Here is a 10,191-nt window from a genome sequence, read left to right on the forward strand (position 1 = left end):
CAAGTTGAAATGATGGTCACACCAACTGAGTCAGTACCATAATCTTATGCATTTGAAATACAACGCTTTTCCAGTACGTATGAAATCATTTGTTTGTAGTTCTTCTCTTGTAACTTTTTACTTTTTTTTTCTTTTTGCCCCCCTCCTTTTTTTTATTGGTATGTGACTTCTTGTTGGTGTATATTCTGTATGTTTGAAAATATTGATCCCATGGTTTTGTGTCAGTGCACTCCAAAGACCACCAAGAATCCACGTGTAGTTTTAAATAAATTGAGTTTATTACTCAATCATGAACTGTAGAATTTTGGGAAATGCAGGTCTTAAGAGAATGTTGCTGCTGCTGCTAAGTCACGTCAGTCGTGTCCGACTCTGTGAGACCCCACAGACAGCAGCCCACCAGGCTCCCGTCCCTGGGATTCTCCAGGCAAGAACACTGGAGTGGGTTGCCATTTCCTTCTCCAGTGCATGAAAGTGAAAAGTGAAAGTTAAGTCGCTCAGTCATGTACGACTCTTAGCGACCCCGTGGACTGCAGCCTACCAGGCTCCTCGGTCCATGGGATTTCCCAAGCAAGAGTACTGGAGTGGGGTGCCTTGCTGCTGCTGCTGCTAAGTCACTTTAGTCATGTCTGACTCTGTGCCACCCCAGAGTCGGCAGCCCACCAGGCTCCCCCATCCCTGGTATTCTCCAGGCAAGTGGGGTGCCTTCAGATCAGATCAGATCAGTCGCTCAGTCGTGTCCGACTCTATGCGACCCCATGAATCGCAGCACGCCAGGCCTCCCTGTCCATCACCAACTCCCGGAGTTCACTCAGACTCACGTCCATCAAGTCAGTGATGCCATCCAGCCATCTCATCCTCTGTCGTCCTCTTCTCCTCCTGCCCCCAATCCCTCCCAGCATCAGAGTCTTTTCCAATGAGTCAACTCTTCGCATGAGGTGGCCAAAGTACTGGAGTTTCAGCTTCAGCATCATTCCTTCCAAAGAAATCCCAGGGCTGATCTCCTTCAGAATGGACTGGTTGGATCTCCTTGCAGTCCAAGGGACGCTCAAGAGTCTTTTCCAACACCACAGTTCAAAGGCATCAATTCTTTGGCGCTCAGCCTTCTTCACAGTCCAACTCTCACATCCATACACGACCATAGGAAAAACCATAGCCTTGACTAGACGAACCTTTGTTGGCAAAGTAATGTCTCTGCTTTTGAATATGCTATCTATATTGGTCATAACTTTCCTTGCAAGGAGTAAGTGTCTTTTAATTTCATGGCTGCAGTCACCATCTGCAGTGATTTTGGAGCCCAAAAAAAATAAAGTCTGACACTGTTTCCACTGTTTCCCCATCTATTTCCCATGAAGTGATGGGACCGGATGCCATGATCTTCGTTTTCTGAATGTTGAGCTTTAAGCCAACTTTTTCACTCTCCTCTTTCACTTTCATCAAGAGACTTTTGAGTTCCTCTTCACTTTCTGCCATAAGGATGGTGTCATCTGCATATCTGAGGTTATTGATATTTCTCCCGGCAATCTTGATTCCAGCTTGTTTTTCCAGTCCAGCGTTTCTCATGATGTACTCTGCATATAAATTAAATAAACAGGGTGACAATATACAGCCTTGACGAACTCCTTTCCCTATTTGGAACCAGTCTGTTGTTCCATGTCCAGTTCTAACTGTTGCTTCCTGACCTACATACAAATTTCTCAAGAGGCAGATCGGGTGGTCTGGTATTCCCATCTCTTGAAGAATTTTCCACAGTTTATTGTGATCCACACAGTCAAAGGCTTTGGCATAGCCAATAAAGCAGAAATAGATGACTTTCTGGAACTCTCTTGCTTTTTCCATGATCCAGCGGATGTTGGCAATTTGATCTCACATATTGCTGAAGCCTGGCTTGGAGAATTTTGAGCATTACTTTACTAGCATGTGAGATGAGTGCAATTGTGCAGTAGTTTGAGCATTCTTTGGCATTGCCTTTCTTTGGGATTGGAATGAAAACTGACCTTTTCCAGTCCTGTGGCCACTGCTGAGTTTTCCAAATTTGCTGGCATATTGAGTGCAGCACTTTCACAGCATCATCTTTCAGGATTTGGAATACCTCAACTGGAATTCCATCACTTCCACTAGCTTTGTTCGTAGTGATGCTTTCTAAGGCCCACTTGACTTCACATTCCAGGATATCTGGCTCTAGGTCAGTGATCACACCATCGTGATTATCTGGGTCGTGAAGATCTTTTTTGTACAGTTCTTCTGTGTATTCTTGCCACCTCTTCTTAATATCTTCTGCTTCTGTTAGGTCCATACCATTTCTGTCTTAGGAAGATCCTATTACAGGATTTTGGGCTTCCCATGGGGCGCTAGTGGTAAAGAAATCGCCTGCCAGTGCAGGAGACTTAAAAGACCTGGGTTCAATCTCTTGGGTCCAGAAGTTCCTCTGGAGGAGGGCATGGCAACCCACTCCAGTATTCTTGCCTGGAGAATCCCATGGACGGAGGAGCTTGGTGGACTACAGTCCATAGGGTCGCAAAGAGTTAGACACAACTGAAGTGACTTAGCATGCATTAGAGGATCTGAGCTTATATTAAATGGGTTAGGGCTAAGGGACTGTGGAAGCAGGACTTTGCTGTGGATTGGATGCTGTCAGGAAGTGGGAGTGATTCTATGATTCAGTATGTTAATAAATCTTACCCAAGGGAAAGAAGGCTAGAGAGATGCTAAAGCTGTAACTGGTCAAGAAATAGCAGTCATGGTACTGGCATAAAGAAGGAAACATGGGCCAACGCAACAGAATAGAGAGCGCAGAAATAAACCCTCACATGTATGCACAAATGATCTTTGGCAAGGGTACCATGACCAAACAATGGTCTTGTCAACAACTTTTTGGATATGACACCAGAAGCAATACATGGGATTATATCAAACTAAAAAGTTTCTGCACAGCAAAAGAAACAATCAACAAAATGAAAAGGCAATCTACAGAACAGAAAAAAATATCTGCAAACCATATATCTGATAAGGAGTTAATATCCAAAATATACAAAGAACTCATACAAGTCAACTGCAAATAAAAATAGAAAATGGGCAGAGAAACTGAAAAGAGATTTTTTTTTCTAAAGAAGACATACAAATGGCCCACGGGTACATAAAAAGATCCTTAATATCACTACCCAGCAGGGAAATACAAATCAAAACCATGATAAGATATCACCTCACACTTGTTAGTATGACATTAAAAAAAAAAAAAGCAAACAATACGTAGCATGTTGATGAGGCTGGTGGATAAAAGGGAACCCTTGTGCATTGTTGGTGGGACTATAAATGGATACAGCTACTCCGGAAAATGTATGGAAGTTCTTCAAAAACTTAAAAAACAGAGCTACCATATAATGCAGCCATCCCATTTCTGGATATATGTCCAAAGGAAATTGCTGGGGACCAGCCCCAGCTGATCCAGGGTATTCGAAGGAGAGACGGCCTAGGCGACTATTTATATGCTAATTAGAGATATAAAGAATAATAGAATGAGGATAGCTCAGTAGGAAAATTCAGTGGAGAAAAGAGGCTGAGTAGCTTGGTTTACGCGGGAGACCAATAAAACTTCAAGACAAGAAGTTTGCACCACTTACGTAGGCCGCAGGCGCCCTCTCGAATAGCGGAAGGTGCCTCACTCTAGACACCTTCTCGAGTGGGTCTTAGAAGCCCAGGCATAATTAGTAAGCGTGGTGGGTTCCGCGCTCCAGACGGAGACTCAGCTGGAAGTTGAAGGGAAGAATGACATGGGGAGACCAAGCGTTGGTGAGCAAGGCCCGTAGCTTTATTTTTAACAGGGGCTTTTATACCCTAAGTTACACATAGAGGATAATAGGGGATGCAAAGTCAGCAGTCTTTGATTCTTATCAAAAACCAAGGTTTCTTTCCTGCAAATTTATCGTACACAAATGGTTTAGGTGATTTACATCATCTTCTGGCCAGAAGGCCTACTAACATTTTATGACTCTTGACAAGAACTTATCAACAAAGACTTATTTTCTCTAAGAGTAATTATTTTAAGGTTTGGCACCATCTTCCAAAGATAAAATTGCATTCCTATAGGGCGGATGTGTAATGGGTTTACAACAAAGGAAAGAATTTATTACCTTAAGGGTCTAAAGTTACTAACACCAAGGCCACTACTTATTTTTTCTATATACCAACTATTAATTAATACATATTCAAGGATACAATTTAGGGGATGTGAAAACTTGGCAACAAACATTGACTCATCAATGAAATCCTTTACTAGATTATTCTGACAGTTTTTAACTCTCTGAGAGGCTCTAAGCTATTTGAATATCTTAAGCTTCCCGTGCCTCTTGAGGCTGGGAGACTGTAAACAATCGTATCCACAGCTGCAGGAGTCCGGGTAAACTTGTCAGGCGAGTTAGAGAGCCATCTGAGGGGTTTGGATTTAAACACTCCTAATTGCCCAGGAACTTTATTAATTGGAGCTGTAAGTTAACTCTTTGACAGAGAGAGAGCGAGATGGTGGTAGGGGACAGCCCCCAGTAAAGTCAGAGGTGAGAGCACAAAGCAATAAAGTAGGCAGACTCTGGTTTTTTGGGGGGAAATGCTCGAGAATATCCGGGCGGACTCCTGAGGCTCGATCCCGCCTTTGCGTATGCCGAGCCTCCTTCCTCATGACCTTTGTCACGAGTGGAATGCCTCACCGGCTCCCGGCGGGAAATGAAGTTAGAATCTTACAGAGAGAGCTGCAGTCTCATGTTATTCCCAACAGCCAATACATGGAAGTGACCTAAATGTCCATCTAAGCATGGATGGTAAAGATGTGACTTATATATTATGAAATATTATTTAGCCAAATGAAAGTAGGAAATCCTGCCATTTGTGATAACATGAATAGAACTTTGAAAGCATTATGCTAAGTGAAATAAGTCAGAGAGAGAAAGACAAATATTGCATCATATCACTTATATGTGGTAACTGAAACAGCTAACTCAGAAACAGCATAGAATAATGGTTGCCTAGGGCTGCAGGGAGGAAGAATTGAAGAGTTGTCCAATTGGTATAGAGTTTCTGTTTTTGAAGATGAAATGGTTAAGAGGGTAAATTTTTTTTTCATCATATTTTTTAATAGCAGTCATTTTAGCTAAAATAGAGGGATATTTGGTGTTTTGTAATTGGACAATGTTCATGTTCTGTCTTATTCAGACATAATGATGCTGGTCTTTGTCTTACTTCGTCATGATCTCGGAGTTGCCTTGTCTGATGTTGATTTTCTGTGAAGTTGTTTACGTTCAGCAGGAGAGGAAGAAACACCTAACTGTGAGCGCCTGGCCAGCTGTAGCAGCACTAAGGAAGATCTACTTCATAGTACCAAGCCAGCTCCTGGATGCCAGGGTCTGCTTTCCTCTTTCTCATATATGACTTTATGATTTTCAAAGAGACTGAGACTTGGGGCAGGGACACTTGACCCCCATCTAAGTCAAACGGAGGAAGCAGCAACTACTTGTCCTTGGAAACACTTAAGTGGGCAGCCTGTAGGGATGGAGGAAGAGTGGTACCTTCCCTTACTCCCACCACAGGCTCTGAACCTCTTAAGGGTAAGGACTTTGCCTTTTCATCTTTGTATCCCTCACCCCACAGAATTTGGGCTAATGGTGCTGATTATTCCATCTTTTGAATGTTAGAAATGAAAAGGAAAGGAGTACCAGAAAAGACACTGTGCACGTCCCTTTCAGTGTCATATCCTTCCCCATCCCAAAGGCTTTATCTCAAAGTCTCACTCAGTGTTTTTGCTGCAGAGTCATGTTCTCAATCTTCTGAGCCCTTGGTTGAATCAACTCGGCCTTTCTCACTTTATGGTCCTGGAAACATCTCCTTTGTGTCAGGCTCTACAGTAGATGCTGAAGCTACAAAATGAATGAGTCTTTGCCCTCAAGGAACTTAGAGAAAAACTGGAGTAAAAGATAAATAAATAGCCTAGTAGTGTTTTGACAGGAGCAAGGGCAAATCACTAAGAAGAATGCCAGGGGTGGCATGTATGGCATATATGAAAAATACTGAAATATATGTATCAAACTATTAACAATGTTATTTCTGGGAGCTGACATGAGGAGACGTACATGATAGGGTTTATACACTTCTTCCTGTATAATTTCTTAATACACTTCTTTCTGTATAACAGTACATGAACCATGAACTTCCAGAAGTTCAAGCTGGATTTAGAAAAGGCAGAGGAACCAGAGATCAAATTGCCAACATCCGCTGGTTCACTGATAAAGCAAGAGAATTCCAGAAAAACATCTACTTCTGCTTTATTGACTATGCCAAAACCTTTGTACGGATCACAACAAACTGGAAAATTCTTCAAGAGATGGGAATACCAGACCACTTGACCTGCCTCCTGAGAAATCTGTTTGCAGGTCAAGAAGCAACAGTTAGAACTGGACATGGAACTACACACTGGTTCCAAATCAGGAAAGCAGTACGTCAAGGCTGTATATTGTCACCCTGTTTATTTAACTTCTATGCAGAGTACATCATGAGAAATGCTGGGTTGGAACTGAACTGTATAATTTGAATCTTTTCAAGAAGTGTTATTAAAATTATTCATTGTTAACAATCATAGATATTTACATTCTGGAAAAATGGTGGAGGGGAGAATTAGGGTTAATCTCCTAGACAATTTGTTCAGTTCAGTCGCTTGGTCGTGTCCAACTCTTTGCGACCCCATGAATCGCAGCATGCCAGGCCTCCCTGTCCATCACAAACTCCCGGAATCTACTCAAACTCATATCCATCGAGTCAGTGATGCCATCCAGCCGTCTCATCCTCTGTCGTCCCCTTCTCCTCCTGCCCCCAAGCCCTCCCAGCATCAGGGTCTTTTCCAATGAGTCAACTCCTTGCATGAGGTGGCCAAAGTACTGGAGTTTCAGCTTTAGCATTAGTCCTTCCAATGAACACCCAGGACTGATCTCCTTTCGGATGGACTGGTTGGACCTCCTTGCAGTCCAAGGGACTCTCAAGAGTCTTCTCCAGCACCACATTACAAAAGCATCAATTCTTCGGCGCTCAGCTTTCTTCACAGTCCAACTCTCTCATCCATACATGACCAATCACCATCTGCAGTGATTTTGGAGCCCAAAAAAAATAAATAAATAAAGTCAGCCACTGTTTCTTCATCTATTTGCCATGAAGTGATGGGACCATGATCTTAGATGCCATGATCTTAGTTTTCTTAATGTTGATTTTATTAAGGTAGCCTAAATCATGCCATCGGGAGAAGGCAATGGCACCCCACTCCAGTACTGTTGCCCGGAAAATCCCATGGATGGAGGAGCCTGGTAGGCTGCAGTCCATGGGGTCGCTAAGAGTCAGACATGACTGAGCGACTTCACTTTCACTTTCCACTTTCATGCATTGGAGAAGGAAATGGTAACCCACTCCAGTGTCCTTGCCTGGAGAATCCCATGGACGGATAAGCCTGGTAGGCTGCAGTCCATGGGGTCACACAGAGTCGGACATGACTGAAGCAACTTAGCAGCAGCAGCAGCAAATCATTCCATCAGCTTTATTAGTTTTCTGTTGGAAATTAGCTTTTCTTCCTCAACTCCTTAAAATGAATGTAAGTTCCTTCAAGGATGGGAGTGGGAGACGTATCTGAATTGTTACTGAACATCATATAGCCTGGCTCAGTGTTTATCTGTACCTGGGTGAATAATACCTCAATTCCCAAAGCTTAAAGGTATTTACCAGCTTCTGTATTTGTATGCCTGGCCACTAGGTGGCACCATGTGCCCTTTTGCAAAATATATTTTCTTCAGTTCAGTTGCTCAGTCGTGTCCGACTCTTTGCGACCCCATGAATTGCAGCACGCCAGGCCTCCCTGTCCATCACCGACCCCCGGAGTCTACCCAAACCCATGTCCATCCAGTCGGCGATGCCATCCAGCCATCTCATCCTCTGTCGTCCCCTTCTCCTCCTGCCCCCAATCCCTCCCAGCATCAGAGTCTTTTCCAATGAGTCACCACTTCCCATGAGGTGGCCAAAGTACTGGAGTTTCAGCTTCAGCATCATTCCCTCCAAAGAAATCCCAGGGCTGATCTCCTTCAGAATGGACTGGCTGGATCTTCTTGCAGTCCAAGGGACTCTCAAGAGTCCGACACCACAAGAACTTCCCCAACACCACAGTTCAAAAGCATCAATTCTTCCGCGCTCAGCTTCCTTCACAGAGAAACGCATATATGGCAACCTGCAACAAAAGCTGGATGTTTGGCCCAGGGAAAGAAATTTGTGTTTAGAGAGGGAGCTGGGTTGCTTCTTGTCAAGAAGAGGAGAGGAGGCTCTCTGCCTCTACCTAGCATTGGTAGGCTCAGGCATGCACCACCCCCAACACACACATAATTTAACTGTTCATTTTATCGGGAGCAAGCCTATATCATTGATAAACATGAATTAAGCAAAAATTCTAAGAGATATTCAAGTATGTGGTGGCTTGCCTTTTAAAAAGACATCACTCATTCTATATAACAAGGCCTAAATCTGATGAGAGTCCACATCACCCTACCTTTCCATTTATGGTTGCTTTCAGAATGTTTCATCTTCTAGAGCACAGTCACAAGTATGATTTAACACTTTCACCTTTAAAAATATTTGCTGTAAGTGCATATTTATGCTGAGCGATGAGTAGGGCAATTTCCCCTCTTCTGCCCCATCGCCTCCCCATCATGGTCCAAAGACAAGTTCCTCTTTTTATCTCCAGCATGCTGCCTGGGCCCTCCTAAACCCAATGAATTATCAATAAATGTTTGTCAGTTATGTCCTTAATGGAACTTAAGATCTATGACAGTTATGGAGATACACGTGAAATGTACTTTAAGGCCTCCAAATTAAAATGTTGAACAAAAATGTAAATGGTGACAACAACATTATTCTGTCTGTGTTCGTGAGTAGAAGGTGGACACCTAGAAAGTGATGAGTTCAGATTTGACACTGTCTTTGAGGCACACAGTCTGCAACCAGAGAAAACCCAGGTCTGAATCCCAAGCTTCTTCTGACCCTATTACCTACCAATATGTAATCATGTGCTTGTAGAAATTTATATGATTTCTCTAAGCCTCAGTTTCTTCACCTGCAAAATAGAAATGCTGTGCTGTGCTTAGTCGTTCAGTTGTGTCTGACTCTTCACCACCCCGTAAACTGTAGCCCGCCAGGCTCCTCTGTTCATGGGGGATTCTCCAGGCAAGAATACTGGAGTGGATTGCCATGCCCTCCTCCAGAGGATCTTCCCAACCCAGGGATCGAACCCAAGTCTCCCATAGCAAAATAGGAGAAATTATAGCCACATTGCAGAGTTCTAATAAGAATTAACTCATCAATATGTGTTATCGCTAGGAGAAAGAAATCCCAAGCTGCACCGTTGCCCCTGAAGCAGCTCGTAGAGGATGCTGTGCAGGAGAGGCTGAGCTGCAGCGAGGGAGAAACGACCGCAGATGGCGTGTCCTGAGGAAGTTGGTGAGCAGAGATAAATCACTGAGCGTCATCAGTCCAGGAATTCAGTGGTCATGAGACTTAGTGGTAAGAGGACCCTAACTACTCATGCTGCTTCAACCACATTCTGAAGTCATGTATTAGAGTCCATGTCTTGTAAAAACGTGTCCTCCTTCCCTAGAAGGGCACCTCTTGTCAAGATTCTGAGGAAATAACATCACCACGAAGCCCTGCGAACAGAGATGACTGAAGCGAGTTGAAACCCCCTCCTTATGTAAGGATAGCTTGGTCCACTGACCCAACAACTTCTCCTGTCTTACTCCCAACTGTGCCCCCCGACCCACCCCTAATATTTGAAAACCCATCGCATTTGGGGACAAGCCATTTGAGAAACACTGGGGCAGGAACTGGTTAGTGATATTTGGGTTGTGCTCTCAGTTCCTTTTTGACTAAAAGAGAAACTGGTAAACAAAGAGTCAGATGAGTAGGGCAAAGATGTTCCCTATTGCATGTCAGGGGTTTGCTGGGTTATATTTTGCAAAACTCTTCTCCCTCCATTCCTCCCCAGACAAGCAAAATACAGAGAATGGCCAAAGTTGCCCCTTTCCAACATCACAACCTTTGGAGTACTCTTGCTGCCTAAATACAGTCCAGTGTGTTGTAATGGAAAGAACTCTGGACTTGGATGCATGTTCTAGACTTAAGTTTTGG

This window comes from Bos taurus, chromosome 3, assembly GCF_002263795.3.
Source record: "Bos taurus isolate L1 Dominette 01449 registration number 42190680 breed Hereford chromosome 3, ARS-UCD2.0, whole genome shotgun sequence".
Taxonomy (NCBI): Eukaryota; Metazoa; Chordata; class Mammalia; order Artiodactyla; family Bovidae; genus Bos; species Bos taurus.